At 45.7% G+C, this 7,903-nt stretch overlaps 1 long non-coding RNA gene across 2 annotated transcripts; it reads left to right on the top strand.

Moving 5' to 3' along the window:
• The first annotated feature begins 678 nt into the window (after positions 1–678).
• On the top strand, positions 679–5,516 carry LOC145795329 (uncharacterized). Of its 2 annotated transcripts, XR_014336120.1 has the most exons (5): positions 679–2,438; positions 2,792–3,438; positions 3,623–3,784; positions 3,871–4,602; positions 5,026–5,516. It is a non-coding gene; the product is annotated as an uncharacterized LOC145795329 (long non-coding RNA). The 2 variants fall into 2 exon arrangements; XR_014336119.1 differs by having other exon boundaries at positions 680–3,438.
• Positions 5,517–7,903: the final 2,387 nt, after the last annotated feature.

Below are 7,903 nucleotides of genomic sequence, written 5' to 3'. Positions count from 1 at the left end.
GTATGCAATGTGTACAGCAAGTGATAAGTATACACATGCAAGTAAAGCATGCGCGCTAACGCAAGCAATGTGTATAGCAGGAATGAACACATGTAAGTAAAGCATGCGCGCTAACGCATGTAATGTGTGCAACAATACGAAAATGGGAGAAAGGTGCATAAACACATGTAAGTAAAGCATACGCGAAAACGCATGCAATGTGTGTAACAATGCGAAAAGGGGAGAAAGGGATTAGTAAGGGTTAGTTACGTCCACATGCGGCACGCGAGTGGAGAAAAGTTAGAGTTACGTCCACACGTGGCACATGAGTGGAGAAAAGTTAGATGCGTCCACACGCGGCACGCGAATGGAGAAAAGTTAGAGTCGTCCACACGCGGCACGCGAGTGGAGAAAAGTTAGAGTTACGTCCACACGCGGCACGCGAGTGGAGAAAAGTTAGATACGTCCACATGCGGCATGTGAGTGGAGAAAAGTTAGAGTCGTCCACACGCAGCACGCGAGTGGAGAAAGTTAGAGTTACGTCCACACGCAGCACGCGAGTGGAGAAAAGTTAGAGTTACGTCCACACGCGGCACGCGAGTGGAGAAAAGTTAGATACGTCCACACGTGGCACGCGAGTGGAGAAAAGTTAGAGTCATCCGGGAAACATAGGGACATATCCCGGTGTTCCTAAAAATAAGAGGGGGGGGCATAGGGACGTATCCCGTTGTTTCAGAGAAGGAACGTGCAAAACAATGCAAGTTAGAGGGGTGCAAGACAATGCACATGAAATATGCGACAATGCGAGAAAATGACATGCATGATAATGCAAATGGAAGATGCATGACAATGCGAGTTGTTTGAAATGCATGACAATGCATACAAGAGATACATGACAATGCACGTTGTTGAAATGCATGACAATGTGAGTTATTTGAAATGCATAACAATGCGAATGAGACACGCATGATAATGCATGAACTGAAATGCATGATAATGCAAACTATTGGAATGCATGACAATGAAAATGAGATACGCATGACAATGCATGAACTGAAATGTAGATGAAAGATGCATGACAATGCGTGTAATTAAAATGCATGATAATGCATGATTTATTGAAATGCATGACAATGCATACTATTGGGATGCACGACAATGCAAATGAACTCGAATGCGCGACAACGCATGTCTTTTTTTTTTTTGAAATGCATGACAATGCAAGTGAACTCAAATGCGTGACAACGCGTGTTTTTTTTTTTTGAAATGCAAGACAATGCAAATGAACTCGAATGCGCGATAACGCACGTCTCTTTTTTTTTTTGAAATGCATGACAATGCAAATGAACTCAAATGCGTGACAACGTACGTTTTGTTTTTGAAATGCATGACAATGCAAATGAACAGTACATAACAATGCAATTTGTGCGTGTTATAACGCATGTAGAAGTGCATAACGATGCAACCTATGTATGTTTATCATAAACAAGGCAAAACATTGTAATGCAACGCATGTAAAGCAATTTCCGAATCTCTCAAGAGACAAAAGGATACAAAAAAAAAGGATACATCTCGTACGTATCAAGTGCCACGCACAGAAGACACGGCTCAAGGTCAACACGGAGACCAGTTAAGCTTTGAAAATGCACTTTCTTGCACTGTCTTGAGTAATAAAGGTTCATAACCACATAAATGACCCAAACAAGGGTGTAGGAGATGCACCGGCCACCGGGGAAGACCACCGGCCATCCATCGGCCACGAAATAAGGTCACCGGCCAAATATTTGGCTGACCGGCTAACAATTTGGCCGACCGGCCAAAAATTGTTGTATCGGGGCAGTTTTGTCCTTTGGCCACGGGTTTTTTAATATGGGGTTCCAAACCCCATATTTTCACTTCTCATAAGCTCGAAAACCTCTCCCCTCTCTCTAGGTGATTTTCCAACCCTCGGTCGGAGTTTTTACAGTGTTTTAGCGCCCTTTTCGTCATTCGATTCGCGAAAACCTCCTCGTTTCGCACGTTTTGAACCAAAAAAATCTCAGTTTCGGTGTACTTTTCTCAATTTCCACCACTTGGGGTTTGTTTCCCCCGAGTTTACCTCGATCTTTGTGCCTTTTCCGGACTCTGACCTTTCCGCCCATTTTTCACCCTCTCGAGGTTGACTTTTGGGTTGACTTTTCACATTCTTGCCCGGTTTTCACACTTTCGGCCATTTTCACACTATTCTTGAGATGGTAAACGACATTCTAGGCAGTGGGGCTCCCCCGGAGTTGGACATGGACCCTGAGGCCAAGCTCCTGCCTTTTCATATCCGGCCGTTCGATCCGGCGGCCTACAGGCCGGCGATACATGTGTTGCCTCCCGATGGCATCCGCCACTTCCGGAGCTGCGCACGAGGCGCGCCACCGGAGCTTTAGTTGCACGAGCCAGAGTCTCACCTGTCCTTCAGCGCTTCTGAGGTACACTCTTCTTTGTTTCATTTTCTGCAATGTGGAACAAATAACTGCGATAGTCAATTCTGTTATTTAACTGCTTAACTCATGCACACTAGTACATTGCATGCTGTATTTCACTGCGAGCACACCCGCACCTGATATCTATTTGAATTTGAACACGTGTACACACGCTATATTTTCCACTGAACCACTCAAACACACTGACACATCACATGCTGTAGTTCCCTGCGAGCACACCCGCACCCGATATCTGTTTGAATCTGAACACGTGCACACACGCTGTATTCTTATCAATTCTGAGTGTATTCAACACTGTATTTGTAACATTGCTTCACAACTGTTTATTTTGATCACAGGAAGATTCTCATGCCTTCCGGGGGTATGGGAACACTGCTGCCAGAGGTTGGTACATGGAGCTACCTGACGCGGTTCGTCGCATCGTTGACCGAGCTGGCTCTGGGACTTTTTGCATGGGACTCTCACGCCTCACTGCGAGTAGGCCCCTCTTTGTTGCTCTGGTGGAGAGGTGGTGGGACACCACCGACTCCTTCCACCTTTCTGCAACCGGGAGATGACGATGACTCCCTTCAACTTCTCCATGCTCACAGGCATTGGAGTGGGGGGTGATCCGTTCCCCTTTGATACAGACATGGACGAGTGGGACGCCGCTCAGCTATACTTGCTCGGCACTCAGCCACCTCTTGCTCGAGCAGGGTTTGTGTGATCCTCATGGTTCGAGGATCATTTTCGGATCCAGGCACCTACTACCCGGGAGAAGGAGGAGAAGTACGCCTGCAGTTTTATCATGTTTCTGCTAGGGACCACACTTTTCGCCGACCGAGCGAATACCATTGCCCTCTACCTGCTGAGCGCGCTCGTGGATGTGACATAGATCCGTCGCTACAACTGGGGTGGCGCGGGCTTGGCCACTCTTTACGGGTACATGAGCTCATTTTCCCGCCTCAGCGGGCAATTACTTGGAGGCTACTGGCGAGCCTGGGAGGTACATGTTCCCTTTTCTATCTTTTCAGTTACTTTTACATTAACTGTACTCTATACACTGCACACATGTAATCTGCTTTACACCGGTTTGCACACTACACACACGGTATACACATAATCTGCTTTATTCTGCATTCTACTTTATCTGATAATCATACTAGTGTTTGCTCTGTTATACTTTGCAGTTGTGGGTATATGCCTACTTCCCGAGACTTGCCCCAGTGCTAGACGAGGAGGTCTCTCTCGTTGTTCCATTTTCTCACCGCTTCGACGTGAGGTGCGAGCGGAGACCACAGGAGTCCCTCATGTTCTTCCGTCGCTACTTTGATACCATCACCGCAGCCGAGGTATGTCAAACATTACAGTTTATTTAAGCTTCGCTTTGCATTGTTCTTTCAATATCAGTAGGTAACAAACTGTGTTTTATTTGCAGATCACCTGGCAGCCTTGGGCTCCATTGCCTAACGCAGTTCGGGATCGGTATGTCGGTGCTCAGGAGACTGCCTGATTCAGAGTTCTGCTAGAGGGCCCAGTCTGCCGCGCTTGGTACTTGGGTGAGCGCTTCTTGCGACATACCCTTGGCTTACCGGAAGAGGTAGTTCCAACACCTCCTTCTACGACCATGAGGCAGACAGAGATGTACACCCCACAGGAGATGGCCGATTATATGATTGGTTGGAACTCGGAGGGCTTTAGAGACGAGGGTGTCTACACCGAGTTTATCCAGGCCTATCTGATGCCGCCTTTGAGTAGTGCTCGTCGAACTGAGAGGGAGAGGCTTGCGGCTGGAGCAGGAGCACCGAGGGCATCGAGGGCCCGAGGTAGGAGTGGGCCCCGGAGAGGGCAGGGAGCTGGGTAGCCCGAGCTGCCTACCATGATGACATGCCGAGGGCAGGGTGGGGAGACTTACCAGATCCCCATCGCTCCCCCTCTGCCTGATCACGAGCTAGTCGGATTCTACAGCTTGCCTCCGGTATGTATTACTGCATTTTGCATCCTGTACAGTCATTTCGTTTTATTTCTCTTGATGTTCCACAGAATACTGATGTTTCTAACACTCTTGCAAACTTCCGCCGAGTACACTCGCCAATCTTTGGAGTTGACTGCCTCCGTGATGGGGATGTTACAGCGAAGCCTCGACCTGCTGGCTATCTACAGCATCCCGGTAAGTTCTTTCAATCGCAACCTCAAACTCTGCATCATCTGGTACATTGCTCTATCAACACTGCACTTGATACACGGCCTTCATGGTCATTGATACATTGTAACCCACAAACTGCTCATGGCATTTATACACTGCACTCAGTCACTACATTCTGTACTAATACACTGCTCACTGTACCCAGTCACTGCGTTCTGTACTAACACGCTGATCATTATACCCAGTCACTGCATTCTGTATTGATATGTTGCTTACAGTACTCATACACGGCATTCTGCACTGATATACTGCTCACAGCATTCATACACGGCATTCTGCACTAATATACTACTCACAACATTCATACACGGCATTCTGCACTGCATTCTGTATTCATACTCTGCTTTGCGTAGCACAATTGATGTATTTACCATTTGTCCTTTTCAGTCCCCATTCCAGATACCGGCTGTAGGGGGTGCCCCAGTAGGACCATCTGTGTCTTCCTGAGGAGGAGGGAGAGTAGGACGAGGAACCACAGCACCCCCCCCCCCGGCACTAAAGCGGGGCGCATTCATGTTGGGAGCAGCTCACGGGCACCGATTTCAGACGATGATGAGTCCGAGACAGAGGCAGAGGCAGAGTTGTTTGAGGATGAGACTGGAGGTGACTCGAGCTCGGGCTCAGATGGTGGGGCCGGCGACGATGCTCCTGGACCTTCGTCCAGGAAGAGGACGAGGGCAGACTCTCATGCCTGAGACCATTTGACGTTGATCTAGACTTTTGCTACTTTTCTTCTTCTTGTTTGTTTGTTTCTTTTAGCTAGTAGTTTGAGCACTTTGTACTGCCGTAGGCAGGCTTTATTTTCTCCAAAACTATGTACTTGGAAAGATGATGGAATGAAACAAGCCTTTTGTTTGAAAAAGGGTTATATTTGCACATTTCATTCATCGCATCGCATCACTTTACACAACAATGTAAATGAAATTGAACTTTTGTTTGAAAATTAAACACTTGTATCGTAATAACCAGGTAGTGAACCGACTAACAACAAAGAAACTCATATAACATACTGCTCATTCTGAACGCACGGCTCATAACACAGCACTGAGTTCATTCGGCATACAGCTCATACACACAGCTCATACAACGCACTGCTCATTCTGAACATACAGCCCATAACATAGCGCTTAGTTTATTCGACACACAGCTCATAGACACAGCTCATACGACACACTGCTCATTCTGAACATACAGCCCATAACACAGCGCTTGGTTTATTTGGCACACAGCCAATTCTGAACAAACAGTTCAATCCGAACAGACGGGATGCAAAGATGGGATTGGCAAAAGTTGAAACATACTTAGATGCCCCAAATGTGGAAGAACAACGTGGAGAATGGCACAGCACTCTGAGCATAAGACGATTCATTTTGAAAATCGAGAAATGAATTCTCAATCGGGTATTGAGCCTACGACTGAACACAGGGAAAAAAGACTCAACAATAGAAAACAAAAGGTATACAACCTAAAGACAAACACAGACACCTGAAACGACTCAAGACAAGGATTGAGACAAATAAAAACAAAAGACACGACACTCGGACATGTTACAAAGGTAAGAGGTCTCTCAATTCACGAGCAGCCAGTGTCTCCGGGTATTGTTTCCCACCCTTTCTCATTTGTGATTCTCACATCACTCTGGCACTCAATCTCTGTTTTTCTTGAAAAAACCCTTTTCTCACTTTTTCTCAACGCACATCTCTCTATTCTTCAATCTCTCATTTTTTTTATCCCTCCCCTGGGTGGTTTGATGGATAAACAAAAAGTTATGGGTTCATGCCCAACATTATCAGCTCACGGCTATTTCTCCCGGTGACGTCTAGTCGGTGCCACGGATAAGGGAGTGGAGTATCTTGATCCATTCCAATTCGCGCTTCGCGCTGGGCTTGACACCTCGCTGTTCGGAGGATACGAGAGTTTTCGACCCTTTTCTGTTAGCTTCCGTTGTGCCCTTCTCCGACAGGTAGAGTGCCCTTTCTGGCAAATAAAGTGCCCTTTCTGGCGAGTATGTTGACGATAGGGTAAAGACAGGAAGTCTGACTCAACTTTGTCCCTAATTCATCATTTTGATCCTTTTGTTTTTTGTTTTGGTTTTCTACTAAAACAATTTTGACCAGCATGAGAGTTAGATTAACATGCTCGTTCAACTTTCTGATTTAAAATCATGCAAGTTAGATTGTGAGCACTGAAAATTTTCCTTTTTGGGTCCAAGAAATTGGTCCGTTTTTGGAAAAATGGAATAATTTTCGAGAGAATTAGTTAGCCTTAGTAAAAATTCTCAAAAACTATTTTTGCAAACGACCACTGCTTAACGAGCACAGAACCTACTCTCAAGATGCGCAACCTCGAATTGGAAGCAATGGAAAATTGTCCTTTGTCTGAAGGACACTTCACGGCAACGGCAAGTTGCCCCTTGTTTGAATAGTACCACAGCACACTGTATGGCAACGGAAAGCTTCCCCTTGTTTGGATAACGCTGCAGCACTTTGTAATCAGCCTTCCGAGTGACGATCACAACTGAACTCTCGGATATAGAGAAAACAAAGATGATTAAAACCATTGCATGGACACAATCAATTTGGAAGTGTTTGTGGTTGGACTTCAGAATGAAGTTGTCTACGTATCCCAAACATGAGAATCAAGCCTTACATAGTTCCGGGTAAGGTACACTCGTGTATTAACCCTCACCTTTTACGCTCTAACTTTTGCCAAGGCCGCCCTTTTTGGGTTTTCAACCTTGAGAGCTTCGTTCTTCTTTTCTTTTTAATTCTTTTCATTTCTTTTCTTCTTTTTTCTTTTTTATCTTTTCTTTTCATTTTCTTCATCTTTCTTCTTTTCTTTTTTCATTCTTTGCATTTTTTCTTTTTTTTGTTCTTTTTCTTCTTTTTCTTGCTCTAACTTTTGCCTGAGTCGCCCTTTCAGGTTTTCGGCCCAGCGAGCCTCTCAAGGGTAAAAGTGTAGCTTTGTCCATGTCAAATGGTTTTGAGATCCTAAAGTCATCTGAATCCAGGAGAATGGCTGTTGTTCGCTGACGATATAGGAGTCCATCCAATGGGGGGCTGAATTTGACCCTAGTGTTGTGGATAGGAACTCGGTTATCCTTTAGCAATACTTTCTTCTTTCCTTCCTTCTAGGATTTGGCATTCTTGTCGATCTTCGTCTTGGACTCTTCGAGTGCATTATCTGACGTCTTTTGCCCCTTGTTCGAGGGGTGCTTCTGATCTGGCCATACAAGCTTCACATTGTGGTTGACCGTTGAACATTC

This window comes from Camellia sinensis, chromosome 7 (genome assembly GCF_055761805.1).
Source record: "Camellia sinensis isolate YWXY chromosome 7, ASM5576180v1, whole genome shotgun sequence".
Lineage (NCBI taxonomy): Eukaryota > Viridiplantae > Streptophyta > Magnoliopsida > Ericales > Theaceae > Camellia > Camellia sinensis.
The sequence above is the reverse complement of the archived record's forward strand: the minus strand, read 5'-3'. Positions and strand labels throughout refer to the sequence as shown.